The sequence below is a fragment of the Pezoporus flaviventris genome, unplaced genomic scaffold (assembly GCF_033815535.1).
Source record: "Pezoporus flaviventris isolate CSIRO_AGI_PZ_B2104156 unplaced genomic scaffold, CSIRO_AGI_Pfla_v1 ptg000006l, whole genome shotgun sequence".
NCBI lineage: Eukaryota > Metazoa > Chordata > Aves > Psittaciformes > Psittacidae > Pezoporus > Pezoporus flaviventris.
Window position 1 is genome coordinate 7040714 of NW_026892554.1, and position 25621 is coordinate 7066334.

Consider the following 25621-nt stretch of genomic DNA (forward strand, 5'->3'; position numbering starts at 1 on the left):
CCAGAGACAGGCTATAATTTAAGACTGTTGAATGCTTTACTTTGATACTTCACACTGCTTGTTTCCTTTCATTGCCACGTACCCACAGGCTGATTCACTCTAGGCTTGATCCTTTAAGGACTTTTTACTCAAGCTGAGCTGCACTCACTCATATTAGCAGCCCCATTTAGCATTTAGATATGAAATCATGACTTCTCATATACATTGCAGGCTTGAGTTGCTATAATTACCTTTCACAGTGATGCATGAGAGCTTGAGACAAATATACTCATCACATCAAGTCTGTTGTAGCGAGGTGGGTGTCAGTCTCTTCTCCCAAGTAACAAGCGAAAGGACAAGAGGAAATGGCCTCAAGTTGTGCCAGGGGAGATTTAGATGGTAAATGCTCCATCCCTGGCAGTGTTCAAGGCCGGCTTGGACACAGACATGGTCTAGTGTGAGGTGTCCCTGCCCATGGCAGCGGGGTTGGTATTTGATGATCTTAAGGTCCTTTCCAACCCAAACTGTTTTATGATTCTATGATTATGAAAGATTTCTTCACCAAAAGTGTTGTCATGCACTGGAATAGGCTGTCCAGGAAAGTGGTGGAGTCATCATCGCTGGCAGCATTGAAAAGATGTGTAGACGAGGCCCTTAGTGACATGGTTTAGTGATGGGCTTAGATGTGCCAGGTTAATGGTTGGACTTGATGATCTTAGCGGTCTTTTTCTATGATTCTATTACAACCTTGGACCCTTTTAAACCAAGTTATCTTTCTGAAACATGCAAGCAAAGTTTAAACACACAACAAATGTTAAGGCTCTGTAGGACAAAGTCTGCAGGGGAGGGAGGGGAGAGGCAGGAAAGCTTCATTATGGGTCTCCCCAAAGTAACCTGTTAAACTGAGCTTCAGACACAAAGACCTGAAGTACTGGGAATACAGTTCCTTTCCTCACTTGTAATTCCTTCAGTTACTCCTGTATCTTGCACACTTTAACAGCAACTCCTTAATACACATTATTCACCTTGCAGTTTTCTCGCACTCCTAAGCCCTTTAGTCAGCTCAGATGTTGCATACTTAGCCAGGAATTCATTTGAGCTCTGCAGTTTAAAGTAGTAACCTACAGTCTTGGATATACTCATGATAGAAATGGCATCTCCTGTAGGAAAAGGGACTTTTAAGAACAGCTTAACACCCATGTTTGCCCCTGAAGGAGTACATAACGGAGGTGCCTGGCATGCCCAGGTAATAAACTGTGGGCTGAGGGGCAACAGAGCTTAGAAGAAAAGCTGGGAAGGGTGAGTTTCTTGTAGCTGGCATCAAATGAAGAGAGTCTGGATCTTGTTAGAGAGCTGAGCTCTAGCAGAGAACAGAACTTGTGGCAAATCAGTGAGCAGGGCAGTTATGAAGACGTGATGTGTTATGAAATATGTTGAACATGATGGAGTTTCTGGGAAGGTAAAGAGAGTAAGGTTGTTGTCTTGTGGGAGCCAGGCCAGAGCCTGAAGGGAGGTGTGGGTGCACATATGTATGCAGTGGGGAGACTGCCAAGGCTTGGAGCTGACATATGGATCCCTCTCTTTGCATACTTGGAAAGGGAAAAATCACAAGTCAGCAGCTGAAGGGAGAGGTTATGTGACTGCTAAGGATAAGAAGCAGTACAGGGCTACTATAAAAATGCTTTCAGGGATCCTTAGCATTCACCAGAATAACCCCTGTAAAACAGATGGCAGAGCAGTTTAGTATTCTGCCTGAAGGACGACTGCTCTAGCAAAACACCCTCACCCCCAGAGCTGCTTTCTGCTGGCACCGATGAGAAGATGCTCACATCTTACAGTGACCATAAGGACACTCTGCAGTCACAAAGCTGACTGTAAAAAAAATTCCTAAGAGAAAATTTTCCTCGCGAACAGAGAAAGGAAATGGTGCAGATAAGGTTTTGTGAAATTCCAATCTCAGCCTCCTAATGAGGATGCAATTAGGGGATCCATTTGCACACACGAAGGGCCAGATTTTTGAGATGCTTAACAACTCACAGCTCCCAGGGGAGCAGTATCCTGGATTTCAGGCAGCCAGCCAGCAATCACACAAACATTATTAGACAGACTGAGTACTGTAGCAATGTCTGATGGTCATGTTGCTATATGGAGGTGAAGTGTTGCCGTGTCTGGGACACTGCTCTGTGCTGCAGGCTGAGCATCCTTGGGTCTGTCCCTTGGCTTCTCGGCATTTCTGTGTCCCTCCAGGCTGCACAATGGGAACAGCACAGCCTTCCTCTGGTGTGAATTGCAGATCAGTTACTCAAACCCTTTACAGCTGAATAGATGGCAACGTGTACCCCCGAAAGCCTAAATAAACCAGAAACTGGAGAAAACAGGTCCCTGTGCTCCCTCCTTCACAGCTGAGGCCCAGGAAAAGTAAATGTTTTGCCCAGAGTTTTTGTCAGGTTTTCACTGAATTCTGGCCTTTTATTAAGCAACAAAAGTGCTGCTTTCCCTTAGGAGAATGCTGAAACTTTTCCTCTTTCCAACCAGTATAAATAATAATAAAAAAAAATTCTAAAATATTAGCCTGCAAGCCTATAATTCACAAAAACAACACTTTCAGATCACCATCCATTAAAAATATTTCATCTTATACTAGAAAAGGTTGCCCTTTTCATTGGCACAAAAAAAAAGCGGGTTCATGGGGAGTTGTTTCAAACCAAAACCCAAACATTTGCTTTAAGAAATGCCAGTGTGGCTGCTGCTTAATCCACTTTTTATTGGAAACAGCTGTTGAAACTGATTTTTTTTTCCCCTAAGAAAAACACAGTGTTTTAAAAACTGGCATTTTCTTACTAAGAAAAGTTGCATCGGAAGCTCTCCATTTTACTGTCACGGATACAACATTATCTCAGGTGCAACACAGAGAAGGAATATAGGGAAAGTAACCCTGCCAGTTATACACATATGGCTGAAAGTACCTGTGCTGTGGGGCAGAAAAGGGGCTTTTCTTCCACAGGGCTCTGATAACCCCCCTTTTTTTTTGCTAACATTAACATTGCTGCTGCAGCCACACAACATCCAGAAGGGAGCTGAGCAGTAGCATCACTTTCCTGGGCAGACGGCAAGGTTGGGTTCTTGGCAAGGATCCTGCAGAGTGAAAAGCTGCCACATAGGGAGAGAATATATATGTGAGGGAAGTCAGAAAAAGGAAATGAGGAGGCTTCCAATGCAGAGAGGTAGAAACCGAGTGAAATTGAAAGTCAAGGAGCAAGGACAGGGATTAATGGTCCAAATCATGCTCAGAATAAAGGGGGAAATGGGCAGGGAAGGATGAAAGCCATGATATATTATTGATCCACAAACTGTGGGGGGAAAGACACTCACTGCTTATGAGTAACAGCAGTTCTCACCATATCTAAGGATTATCACCCCAACTCAGGCCATCCCTACTAGAGCTCAGCCCTAATTCTTGCTTCACCTTTTGCAACTCTATGTCACTGACAAAATAATAAACAGGGAAAAAAGTCCCAGAGCATGGAACTCCAAAACACTTTAGGAAGGAGATAGCTGTGAGGAAATAAAAGTAATGACTGCTGTTTAAGGTGGCGGTTGTACCAAAATAGGTCATGTTTTTTGCAGGTCTTCAGCAGTCACTTTCCTTACTTTGCCTTTCCGTAAGATATCTTCATCAGATGGTGGTGATGAGAAATGAGCCCCTGGGGAATTTCCAGGAGGGTGTTCTCAGATCTGAACACTGGCCACTGAATCAGTGTGATTTAAGCAGCTGGAGATACGGTCTCTATTTTGCAAATACAGGTCAGCCCTTGGGAAGCAAGTTTATATATGATTAGAGCCTAGTATGGAGCACTACATGCAGCCCCAAATAAAAATGCCTTCTGGTTCCTCCCATTCCCTCTCCAGGCTCACAAGACTGGCAGTAGAATTTGTCTTTGCAGTTAACATCCAAAAGAAACCACAGGCAAGCATTCTTGAGGGAGGACTAAATCACAGTCCCAGGTTGGAAATGTCAGCTCTGGATGTATTTTAAGTCCCTTTTCTGCTCTTGCTCAGGAAAACCAAGGTGGATGAGTGACTTTTCTGATTCCCTTTTTCAGTGACATGGTAGCTAGAGGCAAAATGGAGCCACTTTGCCAAAACAAAGACACAGTGCTTACACGTGCAGGCATGTCAATATATGGGTTACAGGCATAAAGTTATGTGTTAATGGCTATGACAATCAACTATGGCTGCAGATACTTACAGGAAGCTGACTGGGTCTGGACAACAAGAGATTTAAAAATCAAAGTCTGTAAGCAAGGTTAACCTTAAAAAGAATTTGCTTTGAACTCTGGATAAAGAGGTGTCTTTTGTCATGGCTTCAGAGGAAAGCGCTGTGTTAAGTGAGAACTAAGGATAACAACAAGTTTCTCCTGAGACTATTTTTTATTGTTAAATAGATGTGTAACACAGGTTCAAAAACTCTCCATGGAGCTTATTAAGCAAGCTATGTGCGCCACAGATTCCATATTAGTAGCTGTGAGTGAAAAGAAAAGCAAGATATTTGAAAGTTATTGGCTTAAAATCATTTGCTTCAAAGAGCTGACTTTCAGCAGTTCAGATGGCACCTAATGACTGCTCCTCTGCAGCACAGGTAGGACATGTAAGGTAAAAGTCCCATTTTTGGTGTAAAGCTCATTGATTTGCTCTAAGATGCTGCTGGGGGCTCTGGGACGAGACTCATTTGTTCATTTTTCCCATGCTGTCAGCTGAAAGAAGATAGGTGCTGATGCAGCCCTGGTATATTGAGACAAGTGAGGAAAACAGAGCTGAAGCAATTTAGTGTGTTGCCAGCAGATCAGATTAATAATTTAACAACAAAAGCGTTTCAGTTCCAAATTCTCTGCTACAGAGTCAATTGAATTTAAGCTGTCTGACGGCTTCTGGATAATCCCTATTGATCTGTGGTGGGTTTTATGTGTTTCTGTGTAGGTGCATAGTGTGTGTGTGTTTTGTTCCACCACAATAAAATACCTACTGTGTAATTTGGTCCTAGAGTCCTGCATTACTTTGCTACAGCAACACATTTTTCTGTGAAGAGGAGCTATAATGGTTGAAGATGAGGCATCTACAGTACCTCATGAATCGGGGGGCAGAGCCAGATGCGGTATGAACACACAGTTCAGTTGTTTGATTGAACTATCCTGATTTATGATAAGTAAGAATCTGTCTGTACTGCTCTAAAGCCATTATACTTTTTCATACTAATCCATCCTGAGTGCACTGGGGGATGTTTCTGGTTTCCAGCACACTGGGCACTAAAATGCCATTGCCTTATGTGGTGGTGACATCCCCAGCAAAGAGGCTGTGGGCTGAACTTAACTTGTAATCCGCTACGCTTTGTTATGAACAAAGGGACAGAAAGTCCTCCAGATTGTTAAAGGGAGATTATATCTTAAAGCCTGATATTCTCTTGGTGCAGATGCTTTAAAGGTCATATCTAAGACAGTATGTGCTGCAGCAAGCTGGCACAGTGAATGTGTAGCAGATGAAAAAAGGAACAAGCATCAGTCAAGCAGGATAAACAGCTTTTCTGAAGATAAGGACACAGACAAGTAAGTTGGGTGTTCGTGAGATAGACAGGAACATTTAACAGTAGGAGTTGGAAGGCAATGGCTTAGCAGCACAAAGCTATATAAGGAGGGACAGATTACACATTAGAATTCCAGAGAAAGGCCCTAAAAGGTCAATTTGACAAGCTGAATATGGATAATGAGTTGAGACAGATGGTGTAAGAGTATGGTAGCTAATAAATAATGAACAGACTTGCTTCAAGGAGCAAAAGCATGGAGAAATCACAGCTGAGAGCTTAGTCAGAAGGGAGGTGGTGAAGGGGAAAAGAACAAAACCATGGAGGGTGTGAGAGAGGATTGTCTGGTTTCAAGTGCCAGAGTCCTGTGGAAATGATAACTTACCCAAAGAGAATTTAGAAACGCGTATGCCTGAACTGGAATTTGACCCTCGGAGATTAACAGTCTTTTAGCTGAGAAAATACTCATGGTCTCTAATCTTTCCTAGATCTCTCAATTCCCTCTTCTCCTCTCCCACTGTCACAGTACCTAAGAAGGCTACAGTGCTCACCCCTCCCGGGAAAGGCTGGGAAAAGTCCTTATGCTTGTTTTGCACATCATGACCTAACACAGAGAGAGACTAAACCTTCACCTGAGCACTGAAACAGGAAATGCTGTGCATTGTGTCCCATACTCCCAGCTTACCTGCAGACCAGCAAGCTAAGATCTGATTCTCCTTCACTCCCAGCTACCTTTGATATGATAACCAAGATAATAGTGAGCATTGCTGCCCCATAAATCTTTTGCTGATGTGGAGCTGAGGCACAAACCCTGACCTGGATACCAGGGAATACTCTGGCATATCCCCAAGAAACTTCCCCAAAATTACCTGGAGAAGCCATATCAGTGCCAAATATCCAGCACATGCCTCGGTTACATCCTTGTCTTTTTAAGTACCACAGAGTACAAGAGTAAGAGGCTTAACTGCTTATTAATAAACCAATCCCTCCATCAGCATTACACCTGGCAGCATAAACCAAGAGGTAATTTAATGTATACATAAACAAAGATGCCCTGGTGCCTTTTAATGAGCATTTCTATGCATTTGCCCTTGGACAGCTTATTAGGTCTAACCTTACTGGGCTTGGAGGCCCTGACAAGCTCCCAGAGATGAGTGTAAGCAATAACCTTGGAAATAAACTGTCTGCAACTCAGCAGCTTCTGCCTGTGCCAGACAGCAAACATGCCTGATTAGCTGTGAACTGCTTAGCTTATTGGCAAAACGTGCCTCTAGCTATAAAGGGGACTTTAATTTCATCACACTTGCAACCTGTGTTATTAAATAATGAGCCACTTAATTAACTAATTAATATATGGCTCTGATGAATAAATTTGCTCCAGTGACAGTGTCATGAAAGCAGACCCAGCCCAGAGTGATTTCTGAGTGCTGCTTTCTTACAGAAGGGATCTTTTTCCTGCAAATGTCTTTATTAAATACCTCATTCTTTCCCCAGCCTCTGATAGAGCAAGGTCTGCTGCTTCTGCTCATCCTGCCTCCGGACCCCCCAGCACTCCTTCCCTCCTTGCTGAAGCTTCCCCTCTCCTTTGGCTCCATGCAAAGTGCCCTCAATGTGTTCTGCCACAAAATCACTCTTTGCCCAGAGTTACCCCACTGCTGTGGCCAGGATGCATCATCTTATTTCCTGTCTCCAATGGGAAATGGCTGCAGTGTCTCGGGTACTGAAAAGCATCCCCAGTTACTGTCCATGATTACCTTCCCATTGCTGGGGCACCAGCGAAACTCCCCACAAACTGGAGAGGGAAGGACAAATCATTTCATGCACCTCATAGCAGCCCTTCAAGGTTGCCTCACGTTTTCCACCATGGTATCAGAGCATGTTAAGAAAGAGCTTTAGCAGAGACATTTCCAAAGGCTGAGAAATCTCCCTGCAGGGAACTGTTCCTGCTATTGGGAAGAGCTCTTTCCCAGCTCAGGACGTTCAAGCATCCATCTCTAGAGACAGTTGCTTGCTAGCTCCAGGGAAGCATACACCAAGGCACTAACCGTGCCAGAATACAATCTCATTCCAAGAAATCCCCTGTGTTACAGCCTGTCACAGCCAGCCTTATGCTTCCGGATGCTCTTTAATAGGTTTGATGCTTAGGTTTCCTTTCATGGCTGCTCAACAGAGGTGGTTCTCAAACTAAATACAGCCTCTTGCTTTTTTCTGCATAAGCCCTGCAATACAATTGCTTTGTGGTCACAAGAGCTTTCAAAACTGCAAATGCACCGTTTGTTATGCACCTTGTCTGTGGAGAAATGCAAGTGCAAGCAGCAACAGCTTTAATGAGATGGTCACTCTGACGCTCCTTTCAAGGTTATGTAGCAGGGAAAACACTGGAGCAGTTGCTTTTGCTCCATCCATTCTCAGAGCGCTTTGATTAGTTTGGCCCTTTGGTTGCATATGAAATACTACAGAAACCCTGAACTTTGTAGCATCCATGGTAATTCAACAGATTCCATTATTATCAAATTCACCGTGTGCATCACATACACCACTGATAAAACAAAACCACAAAGTGATGCTTTCCTCTCTAAGACAGCAATTTGCAAAACCTGTCTTAGCTGGGAGACTGCATCTTGAATATGTCAGATTCCCAGATCTTTGACGAACCTATTTTTGAAGCAGGCATCTTGCAGAAAAATCACCAAAAATACATGTATTTTTGTTGAATAGATGCACAAGCTAAAATTACTGTGGGACCTGGAATATGTTGGCACTGACTTAACAGTACCATAAGACCTCACATATAGCAATGCTACATTTATACTTGTGTTTTATACCCATATGGAGACTTTCAATTCAAAAGAGCCCACGGCAGTTTCTTTTGCACCATGCAGCAGAAGAGGAGCATGGCTAATTTGAGCACATGGAGTGGGCCCCTTAACATTATGAAAAGGTGGATTGCTTGGCAGTAGTTTTTCCTAAACATCCCATATTCTTTTCTTGTTCCTGCAGAAGCCTTTAGTATAGTTCTTTGCAAGAGCAGCTCATTTACACAGAGCCTTGGGTTTGGGCAGTATGTTGAAAGCCTTAAGCTGTGCGGTTCTCAGCTGTGCCAATGGTCATCTACTGTCTCTCAGTCTTCTGAAACGATGTTTTTGCCTCTTCGGTAAGGAGAGGAAAAGAAAAGGATGAAACCACTGAAATAAGGAGGAAATACTGCAGATGCCAGAGTGAGAAAGCAACAGCAAAGCGTAAGATACAGCAAAGGGGATAGGACAAGGCAAGGATGGTAAGGTTAAGGTCAGAAAAGAAGGGAGAAGGCATAACAGTAGCTGGAGTACCCAGTCTTGAAAACTAATGTTGCCTTGAGCCAGTAAGAGAGAATTAAAAAGAGCAATTAGGCATATGAGTTTGTAGCAGTGAGAAGGCTCCACATTTGCCTCCCAAGCAGCCTAATAAATTCTCATGCTCAGGCTGGGCACTAATGATGAAAAAGGTTTATTTCCCCAAATTAATAGCTACAATACATCACCAGGATATAGCACCATAGCTCAAGTGTACGCAGGAAGAAAACCCTCAAAATCACCTGTCGAGGCAGGAGGATTTGGCTGTTATTTATTGCTATGTGTGACTCATGCTTGTGGGTAGGGGCACTGCAGCACGGGTGGGAGTGAAAGTCAAATTGCTGTCAGTGTAATTTATGCCAGGAGAGTTGAACTCAGGCTACTTCTTTATGTTTCACCTGTAATTTGTCTGAAAAATATGAAAAAGGGTAAGGAAAGAGCTTGAAAAATACATGCCTATGCAGCCATTTGTCAGGCTCAGGTTTGGTTACAGGAAAGATGGTTTAATGTCTCGGGCAGCATCAAGAATCCATACAGTTTTCGTTATGGCAGAAATGGCTCAATTAACCTTAGAGAAGACAGTTACTTTGCTGTTTGGTTCCTTGTCTGCAAAATAGCTGTAATAACTTACTTTCCTTACCTGTCACAGACAGTGTAGGGAAAATACAGCCATAACTGAAAAGTGCATCTTGTAACCCCTGACAGAGCTCAACAGTTCAGCTTTACGGACTTCAGATTGTCCTCGCCAAAGCCACAGTGATCTTTAAATTATGCTTGCAAGAACACAGTCTCCTGTGAATGATCTCCAATGTGCTGTTTCTAAGCAGAATCAATGATATAGGTTCATAGTTGTCCTTCCATTCCCCTTATTTCTGCTCTACCTTATGATGACATACTAAAGACACCAATAGTCATCAGACTCCATAAAAATGGAAAGGCAATGGAAACCCTGGCATGCCCATGCAAAGGAGCTGCCCTGGCATTCACAGAGGGAGGGCAGGTATCTTGTGACCTGGGGACCAGTCCTTATTGAACCTGGTGTAAGCATGCTCCATTCTGCAGATATTGAAAAGAAGGGAATCCCTGTATCCCCTCCCAAAGCCCAGCCTCTTTTACTCAGCTCAAGCCTGCTGAGGGCTGTACAGCAGAAATTCCAGCTGCTGTCTTCCTGAAAGTGAGTTTAATGGAGGAATATGGCTTTTAGCAAGACATAAGCCATGTGGAACTTAATATCTTCCTCCCTGATGGGAATTAGGGGCATGGAGTATTGCACCGCTGCTGTCACAATGTGCCCTGGTGCACGCCATCAACAGACAGGACTCAAGGCTGTAGCTGTGTGCCCATCATTTTGTAGACTTGATATTTAAGAGAGCTGGCCACACTGTGTGCTGCAGAGCCAGGCACAATGGGCTTTAAAGAGCATGGAGAGCTACTCTTGGAAAGCATTCTAAGGATTGCCTGCCATGATGTGGGCTTTGAGAACACCTATTGCCAACTGCCCCCACAGCAGTATCCCTGCACCGGGCTTCTGATGAGCAAATGAGTGGGATCAGAGGGTGCAAGCTTTCCTCGAGCTCCTGCTTTCCCCAGTACTCATAGAGGAACTCCTGAATTTGGCAGCGTCTGTAGCCCAGTGCAGCCCGAGATGTGTTGTTCACACTTACTCCTACTGTTGATACTATTCATCCCCACCTAGCTTTAGGGATCACGTCCTGCACCGCTGCACAAAGCTCTATTTTCATTCCTCCCTTCAACCCCAAGTCAGTTGGCAACACTTCTGCAAGATGCCTTCTCAGGGCTGGGTGAAGATACCCGCTGGCAGACAGCATGGGTGGCTAAGCAAGTGCACAGACACAAGCCCCATACTGGGTAGAAGGGAAGGCACGACAAGACAGGCTTGGTAAGGGGTCTCCAAGCAGTATCTGCCCTCCATATCCCTAGTCTGGGCTCTGTTTCAAAGGATGCTTTGGTACACGAGAATTGTTTCTTATAATAAGGAAGGAATAAAAATCAGTCTCTTTGTCCTAAAAATGTAAATGAGATGCACTTACTTCTGGTCTCATAATAAGAAACAACAGCATATTCAAGAAATTTGAAGGCAAGAGATGGGAATCCTGGACAAGGAAATCCCTACCTACACGCTAACCTGTGAGGCTTCTAGGGAATAAAGGGCAAGGCCTTGGCAGCACTGAAAGTGGGAGCTGGGTGGATGCAAGGGAGAGGAGAACATGAGTTTCATTAGAGTTTCTACCACTTTTTCTCCTACCAGAGAAATAAGTTGTTCTTCAAGACATCAGGCAAGCATCAGAAGAAATTCACTCTGCTGTAGGCTATTCTGTAACTGTTTATTTGATGTACTTGCTGGTGCCCACTCTCAGAGAAGGGATCCCAGGCTAGCGGGCTCTCTGGGTAGCAGTAACAGGAAGGCTTGAAATGACTTTCCCTTGACCAGCTTCATTAGTACTATTCACAGAGAAATGACACCAGAAGACAATGCTGTCATAGCAAATGGCTTCTGTTCCCGAGGGGGAAGAGAGAAATACAGTCTATCACATCCTGAATAAACCTAAGATAAAATAAGTTCAAGGCTTTTGCTAGAAGCAGGAAACCTGGATGATATACGGGAGAAGGCAGGCAAGAAGTGGAGTGTGAGAGCAGGTGTCCTCCAGATGAGGAGCCTGAGGGGATTAGCTGGCAGATTTCAAGGGGATAACAAATAGTTCAAGGCATACCATGCCAGTGCCTCTTGGTGGGAAAGAGGATAGAATATCCCAGGTGAAGAAAGTGGCAAGAAGGAGATGATGATCAAAAGTTATTTATCAAAGTGTAACATCAGACTTACTTGACAGGGAGCCAGGGAACGGCCTGCAGACAGTGGGTGGATATCAAGCTTTTCATCTAACCCAGACTGGCTAAGGAAAAAGACTGTTCTGATGGCACTTTAGTGATGAATGCAAAATCTGCTAGGTTGCAGAATCATTCTGGTTACGCAGGAATAAGCAGAGCACAGTAGCCAACAGTGCCAAGTGTGCAGTAATAGATCCCATCCCTGCAAGCAAAGCAGAAGGGGCAAGAGCTGGCCAGTTCTCTTGCTGGCATGAGACCCCTGGAAGGAAGTAGGGTGGGATGAGAAATACGGCCCCATGACTAACAGATCAATTTTGGATGTTTTAAATATAATACTCTTTCTCCACAACAGAATTTTTGTAAGGCTCTGTGATCGTTGTCTCTGCCTCTATTGCCCATTTTGGGAATGGAACTGAGTCCTTCCTACCTCTCAAATATGCTGTGAGATGCATGGGAAGGGAGGCAGACAATGTTGTATCTCAGCTGGACAACAGCAGCCCAAAAGCTGTTCTTGGGAAAGCTGGCATGCTTGTGCTGCAGGGGAGGCTGGTTTTCAGGGCTGTAAAGTTGGTGCTTTGCCTGAAACTAAATTCACTCATTAGCTTTCACCTGCAAGGCACAGATAGGAGGAGCCCAGGTAATGAGTATGGAACAAGGACAGCTCTGACTCTCTACTGTTCTTGTGTGTATAAGACCCACAGTGATAGGCACAGAGCTGTGAGCAAAAGGCATTAATGAGATTGTTGTGTTTTAAGCTCAGTGTTGGAAAGGGGGCCAGGCACTGCTTGCCTCTATTCAACAGTAAATGGGTTTGCTGCTGTGATTGGGATGAGATGGGTTTTAGAACTGGTCTGTGGAAAGAGCTTTTATTTCCAAATACAACACATTTCTTAGTTCCTCATGGAGAAGCAGAGGGTCAGACATGCCTTGGATAACAGAGGCTTCCATAGATATTAATAAACCATGACCAGGGCTAGGTCCTGCCAAGACCTCCACTGTTTGCAGTGCTGGTGCCCAGACCTTCCCCCAGCACTGGCCCATAGCCCTTAGTGGAGGCACTCACAGGCCACATGCCACAGCTGCCCCAGCATGACATGACACATGGATGCTTACAGCTCACTGCTTTCCACTGCCACACGCTGCTGTGTAAGTCTGTTCCCCACCACACAGCATCCACATACAATATATTTTCCCTAGAACTAGAGAGCTATAAACAGGCACAACACACCCTCCAGACAAACTCAGGCCAGATACAGCATCGTCTAGGTGAGACATTTGGTCCATTGTGGCTTCTAGGGGGTTTTTAATAAATCCATGTATCTCAAAAGTTGGTGTCTAAAAGCAGTGTCCACCCCCTACAAAGGGCAGGTAACAGCTTTACCTGCTTATGTGTCACCTGCCCAGCTATCCTCATCTAGATTGGCCTTCCAAGGCTGGTGGAGATCCAGGCTCTGAAGGTCTCTGCTCAACAGCAGCTGCACAGTGCCTAAATCTAGGGTAGCAGAGTTGAGAACATATTTCCTGTTGGCAAGCAGTGAACCTTGACATTCTACTGCAATTCTACTGTAGGATTTTTCTGGGAAATAGCTCCACCTGATCTCTTAGAAATTAGTCTCCTCAGTGGTTAGAAACAGAGAATCATTTCTCTATGGGAGTCCCCAGTCTGCTTCTGTAACAAACCTGGGGGAGCAAACCCATGGTCAGACATCAGTGGCCAGCACAAGTGTTCTACTCATTACAGTGACTGCAAAACACAGCAGGGCTTTATGAACCAAATTCATGCTCGATATTTGCCCACTATAATCCCCAGGTGCCTCAGTTCTGTTCTTACACATCAACAGCCCCTTCTGCCCAGCACATTCAGGGTCCACACTTACCCTGACACCTAGTCTAAGGTGGAAAAGCCCCCCAGCACAAGCAGGGAATTTTGCCCAGCTTGTCTTATTCTCTCATCTTTTCACAGGAGCAGAGCACTGCCCATGGTCTCTGCAGCAAGGGGTTCCCCTGCAGCCTGACATCACACAGAGAGCTCCCTTGGCTCATGGACAGAGCTGATTCCTTCTGGTAGAGTAACCCTGGCTGCCAAGTGAAGGCAAAACTGCTGATCCTTCTGTACAGCACCCTCAGCACCTGCCCCAAGCCATGGATTAGATCCTTCTTAGAGTCATTTTAACACTAACTTGACAAATCTGCTGTGCTGCTACAGATGGTCGGGGCACTGCTGACTTCCTCTGCTGAAAGGTGGCAAAGCTTTCCTGCCCTTCCTGGCCCTGTTCTAACTCAGTCATTCTGTGCGATTTAACACATTCAGTATACTTCATAGGAACTTTGTAGCCACTATTGGTGCTGCTGGTCTATTCATCCCCGGGCTCTGGGATGCTCATGAGCAGTATTTGGTATCTGGATGCCAGAAATCTGTGCTTTACTTGCTATATGAGACTGTGTGGAGATGGAGAACCCAAGTCAGCCCCCTGAGCTCATCAGCTCAAAGAGAGGTAAGATCAGAAGATACTTAATTACATTCCTAATTACAGCAGTTATTAGCTGTCATAAAATCACCTGGGTTTGGACCCCAGAGCAATGCTAACTGCAGATTTGAGCAATGCACATTGCATAAATAAACATGATTATTCCTCTGGCTTGATCCCAGCTGGAAGAATACAAAGCTGTGCTATCGACAACTGAAGATTTAACTCTGATGAGTCATTTGTTCTTTCCACAATAAAAGCCACATAAAGAAGTTACATAGGCACAGTTGGGTCCAAACACTCTTCAAAACCCACAGCATTTCAACCCTAAATTCAAAGTAAGAAAAGAAGGGGGAGCACAACTGGAAGCCCACACATTACTTGAAGAAATACAACCTTACCTCTATTCTCTGTATCTCTTCCAAAAATACAGCTCTGCTGATAGGAACAGACATTGTTTCTTCCTTATGATTCCGACTAAGAGCCCAGAAAATGGGGAATCTATGAGAAACAAGTGGAATAACCCTGAATATTAAAGATCTGAAGTGCTTTCTGCTCTTTGCTTGCCTGTTTCACTCAGGCAGATAAAGCAGTTTTCTATGAAAAATGGAGGTGTTAAAAAGCTTTTTCTTCCTATCAGTCAATACTTTTCCTCAAAATTCGGCAGGTTTTCCTGGAAGTTTCAGAATTCTGCAGCGGGTTTAGTCATTTTCAGTGGAAATGGACAAAAAAAAGTTTGAGAAGAAAATGTTTCCAACTTGTCCATAAAATACCTTTTTTCTCCTAAGAACATTTGGATGAACAGTCTCTGACCAGAGGGAAGGAGCGTGTTCTCCCAAGAGAGATGGGAGCTTCTCTTTGATTTTTAACCAGCTGGCTTCATTGACAGTGCAAATGGACTGTCCAGCTGGACCCAGCTATGCTGAGAGCCATGGATGAGGATCTAACGTGAATGCAAGAACGAGCACTGACTGGAAAGACATTTCAATTGGGAATAAGAAGGGTTTCTAAGCAGTCAACAAGTTGTGAAACTCCACCCTGTCTATTTTTCAGACAGAGCTGGCCACATTTGCATGGGGAATACACCAGGGGAGCGAGCTGGAGCACTGCACTGCTGCCGATTCATTCCCAGTCACATGCAATGAGAAATGAGCTTGGCCAGGTGCTGGGACATTCGCAGCAGATGTGAAAGCCAGGAATTCAAGCTGCTGCTGCAGTTGAGACAAAGCTTCCCGACAGCAATATTTCTGGAGCTGAAGGATAGGACTTTAAGGGGAAAGACAGAAATCTCATCACTGGGGACGTTGAAAATCAAAGGCATCCTGCTGGGAAATATCCTGTAAGTGAGCCCAGCACTGATTGTATGACTGAGCCAGAAGATGCAAGAGACCTTGCCTTAACCCTTCCATGAATTAAAGATGGGAAAGACACCAGAGCATGGCAGGAGGGGGTTAGTACTGTTATTGGCTACCAACCTGCACAGGGTGCAAGAAGCAGCTTGTTTTCTATGTCAACACAATGGCAGGTAGATTGAGCATCAGCTGGTGGCTACTGCATGTGCCTGACTGCTGTTAGGCCCTGAAAGAGCATCCAAATGTCACCCAGCATAAAGGGGATAAGGCCAAGGCTGCCAGGGGAGGTAAATCCAGGGAACTTCATCTGTTTTTCTTGAGTCACCATCATGTTCGCAGCTGAGGAGCCCTTCACTGCAGGCACAGAGCAGGAAGCCTCAGGGAGCGTTGAAACTCATGAAATATAGATAGGAGCTAGGCAGGCTCCTAGAGCAGAGTATGTACCTGCGCTGTAATTGGCTGCCTTCAAGCAAAGTTTTGCATAAGGATGCAGAATGGGCTTGTTCAGTAAACTTCGCTACGCAAACTTGACTCAGCAGTCACTGAGAAAAGTCAAACCCTCCTCCTTGCTCAGTACCTGAACAAGCAAATCCATTTTCACCCTTTCTCCCTTGCCATTCCACCTTCCCCCCCCATCACCCACTCAGGAGATATTATCTCCAAGGTCCTTTGGAAAGAGCATCTGATGAAAGCAGATGCAGCACAGACAATATCCTGATCCAAATCATTTACAGTCTCCATAACACCCCCAACAAAAACATCTGTCTACCTGGAACTGGCAGGAAACAGTTGTTGATGCACAGATCTTACCATGGAGACAAGCCAATGGCTAAATGGTTACTATTGTAATGAACATTTGCTAATGGCTCTTTTCCAGCTACAAGGGAAGACATGCTCACTGGGATGTTCCAAGTACGTGCAAACCTGAATGGTTGCTCCTTGTATAGTTACTAAAGGCTTTGTGGATCCCATCTGTCCTTTGCACGCGAGCTGGGTCCTGAGAGATCACTGCCTTATTGTGCTCTAACACACATGGATGGTCATAGCAAGCGTCTGCTTCTGCAACCACAGTAAATTACTTCTAGACACTTCTCAGGAGCCCCTTTTGCCTGACCAGGTCTCCCTCACTCGGAGGAAGTAGGATTCCTCTTCCTAGTGGGAAGAGGAAACCTGAATGACCATCCTGACAGGGGCAAACAGGGCCACACAGATGGGAAACAAAGTCACATAGGAAGACTCTGCACTGAAATCACAGATACATAGCATCCCATGATAGACCCTCACAGTGGAAACAGCCATAGCATGTCCTGCTCAGACACTCTTTTTGAAAGAGCTGGATACCTATTTTCACTAACAGCAGGAATGAAATCCACCCCAAACCTATGCAGCTCCAAGCTGCATTGGTGGATGAATTAATAATGCCTTTTGCTGGCATCCCATATTCAACCACTAATTAACACAGCAGCCGCTGCCAGAGTTAATCAGGGAAGCAACTCCATTATCCCCTGTACCCCCACAGGGCAGGGACCTGCCAGCTGCCACCACCCTGCCCGCTGTAAGGAGCTGCTGGGGTTTGCTACTGTGAAAAGGTCACTGAAGCACCCGCTGGCTGCCTAGCAGGGGTGTGGATGTCAGCAGGTGGATGGCCCCAAGCCCTGCATCACTTGGTCCAGCAGCCATCCCTCTGCGATAGCCTCTCATCCTTCTGCACCGAGTCCTTCCTATGCACCTTAAACTGAAAGAAAACTGGAAAGCAAGGAAGAAGCTGAGCAGCAGCTAGACTTACTAACTGAAAGACAAAGATTACCTTTAACAGTTCAGGTGCCAAAGCCTCTGTGGGAGTTAAAGACCATCTTTTGGCAAGAGCAGTGGGCTGTGCACAGCAGGGCATCCCACAACCAAAGTAACCTTCACAAAGCATCAAAAGGGGAAGAAAAAAACCTCTTATTCAGCGAGTCCTGTCCACAAGGAAAATGCAGAGGAAATAAATATCCCTGGGAAACATCTATCCTGAGCTGAATGGTTTACCTGGGCAGCTTTAATCACAACTCCTTGGCACTGGCAGACCCCACGTTATTTCCCATTCGAGGAAAAACCTGTGTAGCACAGATGTACTGGGCTATATTTCTTCCTTACATGTTACGCTATTCTGCTGAGCCACATGGTCTCAGACACTTTAAACCTGCCAAAAATCATTATTTCATAGCATGTATGAGGGGAAGAAAAAAAACCCAGCAACAATGGTTAATTAAATTATGACTATCAGGTCCTGCATTTCACAGCACACTGGAGATGGGAATTCTGGATGGTTTTTATTCAAATGGTTTATCTAAATCTAGTAGGAATAAAAATCTGCTGTAGAATTTGATTTTTAAATGTCAAAGGGAATATTTTGTTTTGGAAACCTTCCAGATGGAATATCTCCCAGTGCAAAGGCAACTTTTTAAGTAACAAATTCATAAGAAAATAATTGAAACTGAACAGCTACAGTAGAAGCTCTGAAAAAAAACAAATAAAAGGTGCCAAAACTCTATCAAATTACTTTCACCATGAACACACATCCCAGTCTAACACCTCCAGTCTGGATTTTTAATCTGATTCCAAATATGTCACAGATCAGAACCTCAGGGCTGTAAATTCATCCAGAATTGCTCAGCTGAGAGCCCATCCATCAGCTCTGCTGTGATTATGCTCCTCTAATCAAGTACAATTAGCAACTGTCACATAACACCATTAAAAGAACCACTTAGGAGCTGATTAATGGCTGCTATAAGCTGAACTGATAAATGTAATTTTTGAAATCAAGTTTCAATTAGCTCTAAATAACAAAGATGGGAACAGCAAAGTCTGCTGCAGACACAGCCCCTCGGTCAGAACAAGAAAGATAAATACGAGCCTTTTTTTCTGTCCATTGAAAAACATCAGCTGCTAAATTCCTTGTTGGGTTTAGCAAATACTGCCCAGTTCACTTAAGTTGTGAGTAAGCAAAGCTTTGTTTGCACATTTACTCCCAGGAGTTTCTACAGGGCTCCTCTACCATAGGATGCTACCACTGAATTAGAGCAGTTTTGAGTGAATTTACAGATTAAAACTGGAAAGCAATTTTCAGTGATAATTACACATCAAAACAAATGCAGCCCAATGCATTTATGGAAACACTTTCCCTTCTTCCTCTGTGTGATCCATTGGCACCAGCACCTATTTACCCAGCCTGTTATTGTCCCCCAGGCTAGATGCCCTGCCTGCCTGCTGGGTGCTGCTCACTGACTAAATGCCTTTAGCCAAGCCCTGCTGCTCTGACTCTTGTGACATTCCCTGCAGTACACAGCCCACAGAGACAGAAATCACTGCATCCTCACTGGGGCTGGATGCATGAAAGAATCAATTTTGAATGATCCCATGAAACCACAAATGGGTGTTAGTAGTGATTTTGGCGACTACATTACCCATGTCATGCAAAAGCTATGGAAATTTCTAGTACTCGGTGCTGCTCTCCTGGGAAGGTACCAAGCCATAAAGCTGAGGAGGCTCCTGACTCCCCATCATCTCATAAATGAGTGTGCAACAGTGGGCCTGGCTGGAAAGCAGAAAAATGGTCAGGTTTTCTCCTTCTGCCAGAAAGGAACTCTTCTTGTGCGTGCTTGACATCTGGCTGTGCCACGAGTCAAAGGACCTCCTTCCTTTGCCCTTGGTTTCCTTTTACCACTGCTTAGTTAATTTAGGTCTCCAGTGCCTGATTCTCCATAGAGCTCTCCTGCTCTTTATAAGCAGCATCGCAAAAACATCAGCATTTTCATCATACCCTCCCATCCACTTTGGGCCCCTCCTCATAATCCCAACTCTCCTCCTACCCCTGCCTAATCCTATAATGCACCACAAATCCCTTCGCCCTCTCCACATCTCCATCCATCACCAGCTCACCCAGGGTGTGTGGGAGGTGAGCCTGGAGCAAGGCTGCTGTGTGAACATGCAAGCCTCAGGCATTAGATTCCATCTCAGCCAGCCCTGGAGCACCCACAACAGCCTTTGAATGCCACAGGGTCCCTCTGATAACTTATTCTGACCCCCATCTGCAATACCCTCCTCTTTGAGCTCTCTCACACCTTGGCTCTGAAAAGGAGTAACCCAAACCTACATCCTGATGGTGCCTTGATGTTTAAACCTACCCAGCTATTTTTGGACTGTTCATAGTCAGCTGTATTTAAACAGTCTAATAGCACCAGCACAAACTTGCCCTCACATAACTTCATTTTCATCCAGACAGAAGCTTTCAAGCAACAGCAACCAAACCCTTTCAATATTTAATCAGCTGCATGGCCTGAAAGAGCAGGGACCAGCAGCTGCCTGGCACAGAGCAGACAAGGGGGTTGAGCATTTCCATCCTCATCTCCCTCCATCCCGAGCATCACCTCCTTTCCAAAGGAGGTATAAATCCAAACAGGAGCCCTGATTCAGACCAGGCAGCTCTCAAAAGCTTGCCTTTGAAACACCCTATTTTTCACTCCTCAATTCCAGCTCCTCAGCTGCCTCCCAGGTGTAAATCTTACTTTCCTATTGATGGCTGGGAAATTGCTGTGCTCAGTGCCCTGCAATTGTAAGTCAGCAGGACTCGAGCTCTCTCCCACTTCTTCCTGGCTTTAAAGCAGGCAGGGTGTAAATCTTGGCTCCAGGCAAGGCTTTGCAGAACTTGCAGCATGTGTGGGGGCAAATTCAGGCTTTTCCTAATCTTTCCTCATTCCCTCAGTGCCTGTCCTGTGTATATCAGGGGGATTAGAGGGGTTAAAGGACATCATCCCTTAGTGGGTTGGCTCTGCTGCATTCAGTGCAGTCTCTGCTTTTAGCCACTACGCTAAAGGAGAGTTGCTTTAAAATAGAGCTTTAAGAAGGAACCCCAAAGTGACCTGCTTTAGTCAGGGGTCATGCCTGGCTTCAGTAAGGGTCAAAATACCAAATGCCTTCTGGTCTGAAATGGTCCATGAGCATTTTGTACCAGAGTCCTGTACCCTCTCCAGCCCATGCACCCATTAAAGCTCTGGCTTCTCTCTCCTCTGCTGCTGGACACCCAGGGCTGGAGATGCCTGTGCTGCCCTGCACCCATGGGGACTACACCAAGCACAGCTACAACAAAGGCAGTATCTCTCATGACTTGCAGCGTGTGAGCTCCTAAGAATAAAGGATCCTATCTTGCTAGCATTATAAATTAAGTACTAATTGCCAACCAGAAACACCCTTATCTAAAGAAGGGGAAAAAAAGCAGCACCAAAAGCATATTCAATTAGTGCTAAATAATAAATACAAGATTAATTAAAATTACTGTGCTCTGAATTCTCATCCTCTGGGTCTGAGGATGCAAAAGGCATTCCCCATGTTCCCAAGGGCGCCCAATGTCAGAGCATCACCACCATCCCTAGAGCGCTAATGAATGGCAGCAGTGATGGCAGGATTTGTCATGCATGGAAATGGGTCCACACTCCTTTCACACTGGTCACAGGTAGCCTTGGCTTACCAGGAAGGCTCAGCCTCCATGAAGCCCAGCAACTTCGGGTCTGTATCAGAAACAAAAATGCCTGAATGCCAGGAAAACCTGACTAATTGCCAACAGCAGCTACATATTAGGAGAAGAAACCACTGGGATTTTCTCAGTCCAGGTGCATGTATAAATCATTTAACACCTCACTCATAATTAACGCACACTAGGTCCCTGCAGTAAGACAGCCCTGCTAAAACATGCTTGAATTTGGGTTGCAAGTGCATGTGGCATGGGGATGTAGCAGGACAAATGCATCCCCCCAAGAAGTGGCCAATCCCAATAGTGCCCACTCGGAGCTTCAGCAGGAATAGGTAAGAGGAACTTGGGTCAGATTTCCTCCCTTAAAGCGGGCTGAAAGTATTTGAGAACCAGCCCCAGTTGCAAGAGGTTCCACACCTCCTGTGGCCTCAAGCAGCCATGAGTACAAATCGCCCCCCTCTTCTCTTCCTTCATGTGTCTCAGGGCAAAAAGCACCCTGGGGCCCATGTACAGAGAGCAGAATGACCACTTTTTGTGTTTATTGCATTATGAGGTGCCATATCCCTTGTAATAGTCCATGTATCTCTTACTCTGGTGAAAACCCAGAGGAATTTCGCTTCTTTTACTGGCTTTACAACCCTGACTAAACTCAGGATCTACCCCCCCAGGACAACTTGTAAATCCAAAAGAGCTTTCATCCATCAGGATGAGCATCTGGTCCTTTCCAACCCTAATTATTCTATGATTATATATTATTTTCTCCTTCCTCTCTGGCATTAAGTGAGGAACACGCCCAGGTGAGCCGCCTCACCTTAGATGTCGGAGGGTCTATGACATCTAATCATAAATATTAATCATAAAGTAAAAGAGAAGATTTGTCCTCAAAGTGGCCTGAACTGCGTGGTTCCCTTGCCCTGGCTTAATTCTCCTTTGTAAGAAGTTCTTCCCCTCTTTTAACCCAACTCCTCTTTCACATTCAACCCAGCCAAAGGAATCTGTGAGGCCTCTTTGTTCCCCTCGTCCTTCTCCCCCAAAACCCGCTGTGTTTCTACCAACATAAATGTGTTCAAAGTCGTGACTGCAAGGGAAAAACAAACAGGCTGAGCAGATGGGTTGTGCGGGAGGAAGCCCTCATTTAAAACGCAAATAGCTGGTGGTAATCTAGCAGATGCGGTAAAGATCTGGAGAGCCAAGCATGAGGTGACTGGATTAAATCATGTGGAAGTTTCCCTGGCAAGGGAAAGCTTCATCTTCCATCTCCTTGATTACCTTGAAGGTCTTGAAGGGATGAGGATACACTGATGCCAAGTGTCTTCACAGGAACAATCTGGACTATTCTTCACTTAATATCTCACACGACTCCCTGTCCTTACTAAGTGATTATTCACATGGGAAATCCACCCTTTTTAACCCAAACATCCATGAAAAGAGACTAAAACTCAATTAGAAGTCATAACATTAATTCTGTAGCACGTTCAATTCTGTTTCCATCCAGAGACAAAGACTTTCGGATCAATCTTTCTCTTGCACAACATCAAGCCAGCATCTCCCAGGAAATATCTTCAGGATGCTATAAAAATCTGTACATCTAGCATATTGCAATATTCATTTGGCCCGAGAATTTCATCTTGGCAGACACAGCAGAATTACCACAGATGGGTATGAGGATTTTCTCTTTATAAATATTACAGACCCATTAATTAAACAGGGGAAATTAACCCTTCCAGGCAGCACTGCAGCAGGGACCAGGAAAGCACAGTCACCACTACCCCACATCTCAGACTCCATGTGGGAGAAAAGTCAAGTGCACATAAACACAAAACTAATAGGAAAGATGCTGACAATGACATTTCTGCATGTTTTGGAAGATAATTCAACAGAACAAACAAATTACTGGTGCTTAGAAGTGTTTTCCCTAAGAAATATGGAATAAAGTATTTTAACCTTTCAAAACAAACCATGACTTTCCTGTTAGAAGAAGCAAAAGCTGCCCCATCTATGGTTTCCTTGCAGATATAATCATCAACCCCTCAAAGACAACCGGTCTGGCAATTCCTGCATTCTGCTTCTTGCACAGCACTGGGATTTAGAGTCACGCAAAACCCCTTCCACTTCCCTGTGCTTTCACCCACTGTTCGCCAGGCACAGCTTTGGCGCAAAAGCTCATCATCCTGAAACACATATGAACCAAATCCAAACTTGCTGCTTAGGAGAGGAAGATCTTTCTCTTTGGATGTAATTGGTGCTTAAAACTTCAAGGCTGCTCTAGAATAAGCACAATAATCACAGTGCCCCACTCCTAAGTGTCACAGATTCTAACATCAAAGAGTAGAAAATGTGTGAGGTTTCAGCAAGTGGAGGTTTCTGGATGAATACATCATGAAAGGAATATTTTTATAAACAAACAATCTCTGCAGTGCTCTCCAGGGGTAATTTTTAACTCTTATAAATAAATACAGAAAGAATTTGTCTTGATCCCCAAATCAAATTTTGCACCAGTTTTTGGGTAGAACACAGGTCTGTCAAGAGGGTCACAGCTTTGTACCTGTCACCAAAATTACCAAAGCTTCACCACTGTATTTTGCCTTTGTTTTTCTGTCAAGAGGCATGTTATGTACAGACCTTTGCAGATTCAATACAGCCAGATTGCAGAGGCTGCTCTTAGGTTTATTATTCCCTGATCCTCTTTAAACAAGGTCCCTAAATTCATCGCTACTGTAAGAGCTCTACCGTCACTCAACTTAGAAGCAGGACACCCATTTTGTCATGCAAAATAAACCAACTCACAAACCTGATTGAGAGTAAAGCAATAACCAGGACATCAGATAGCTCACAGTCCCAGCAGTGTGTTAGCCCAGCTAGACCCTCTTCCTACCCAGCATATTTGCCTGCACCTCTGTATGTATCAGCTACTCTCAGAACACAGCAAACTGATTCCAGAGGAAAACTGGGACTTCACAATGGAGGCAGTTTATCAGCTAGAAAAGTTGAGGGGCTTCATGCATCAGCTTAAGGGCAAGAATTCATGCATGACCTTCCAAACCTCCTGCAGGAAAGAGCACAGGGCAGGAAAAGAAGTATTCAGGCAGCAGCTCACCTAGGACTACCCCATGGTGATCGGCCATGAGCTCCAAACGTACCTCAAACCAAGCTGGAAATCACATAGGAAATAAGAAGAGTGGGTGATGAAAACACATGCGAGTGAAAGCTGCTCCGAGTGCTGAGGCACACACATTGTCTGATCTGCTCAGCTCCCAGCCTCTTGCTAATAGTAATTAAATTGCTTTAATGAGCACTGACCTCTAGAAAAGCTTCAGTATAAACCAAATGTGTTTCATTGGCTTTCTGTCTCCTTTCAGCTCCCCTCCCTTTGCTTTTTACCCCATTAAGCCTTATTACTTTCGCATCCACACTGCTTGTCCAGAAAGGGACCAAAGAGAAAAGTATCACTTACCAGAACTAGGAAATATTTCACCACAGCCATGCACAAGCCATTTCCCCTCCTTCCACCCCGTGGAGCTGCTCCTGAAAGGGTCTCCCCTTTCCGCTAGGATGTCACAAGCCGGAGATTAGAAGTAAATGCTCTGCAAGCCAAGCCAAGCCAATCATCCCGCTGCGACTGCATCCACGTACTGAAGCGGAAGCAATGGAAAAGTCCATCAGGCAGCAGCAAACACAGGCGCACGCACAGACACCCCCCCGCAGCCGCAAGGCAATAGGAGCGGAGGGAGGCTGGAGGCAAGAGGGAGAGCAGATGGGAAGGGGGTGGCTTGGGGGAACCAGGCATCGAGAGATGCTACATGACAGATGTGTTGACTTTAAGTTAAACAGGAAATTGGGGATGTTTGACACAGGGAGGAAAGACACTGGCACATATTAAAGGCGAAGACTTTCCCTGGGTTTCCCCTTCTTTGATTCCCTTTCTCCATGCAGGCATCCTCCAGTGATTTCTAGCTCTAACCTCACACGCAGAAACAAGCCAGGGTTTGCACTGACTCTGTGTGGCAGGGCGAGGCAGGAGCTGTATTGCCAGACAAGTCATTTCCTGTCCTAGCAGTGAGTTGGGACACCAGTCATTTATTCCCTCTTCAATGCAGACTTCCCTGAAGTTATTTAAATGACATCCTCTAGATGTAAGTAAAAGAGGGAATGCTGAACAGCAGGACAAGGCTTTCAATTTGTCCTAGTTCTGTGCAGGGTAAAATACAACAGGACAGAAACCCCGATTTAGTTTATGTAGGATAAGGAGTAGACAGGATAAACTGATTTAAGAGGAGGAAAAATAAAGTGCCTTTGTGCACTTCACCTCCCAATGAATAAACCTGATTTTTCAGCAGTTCTGACAAGGGTGGCCAGGGTGAACCTGAGGATGGCAGCTGTATTATAAGGGTCCACAGGAGAATGTAACTCCAGAACAAGGAGACAAAATGCCCAGGCAGCAATATGAAGGGAGTTGGGGAAATCAAACCCCTGCACTGATTTCACAGTTAAAGGCTGGTAAATTGAGTGAAAGCAGATAAATCGCATCTTCCTTCACTCAGCATCAATCTTCAATCAGA

At 44.9% G+C, this 25621-nt stretch overlaps 1 protein-coding gene across 1 annotated transcript in view; it reads right to left on the reverse strand.

The window, feature by feature from the left end:
• SV2B (synaptic vesicle glycoprotein 2B) overlaps positions 1–24753 on the reverse strand; it is a 56040-nt gene extending 31287 nt beyond the window's left edge. Inside the window, exon 1 of the mRNA XM_061446739.1 lies at positions 24517–24753. The gene's annotated coding sequence lies outside the window, so the exon portion shown is untranslated. The remainder of the gene's footprint in view (positions 1–24516) is intronic.
• Between the last annotated feature and the right edge of the window lie 868 nt (positions 24754–25621).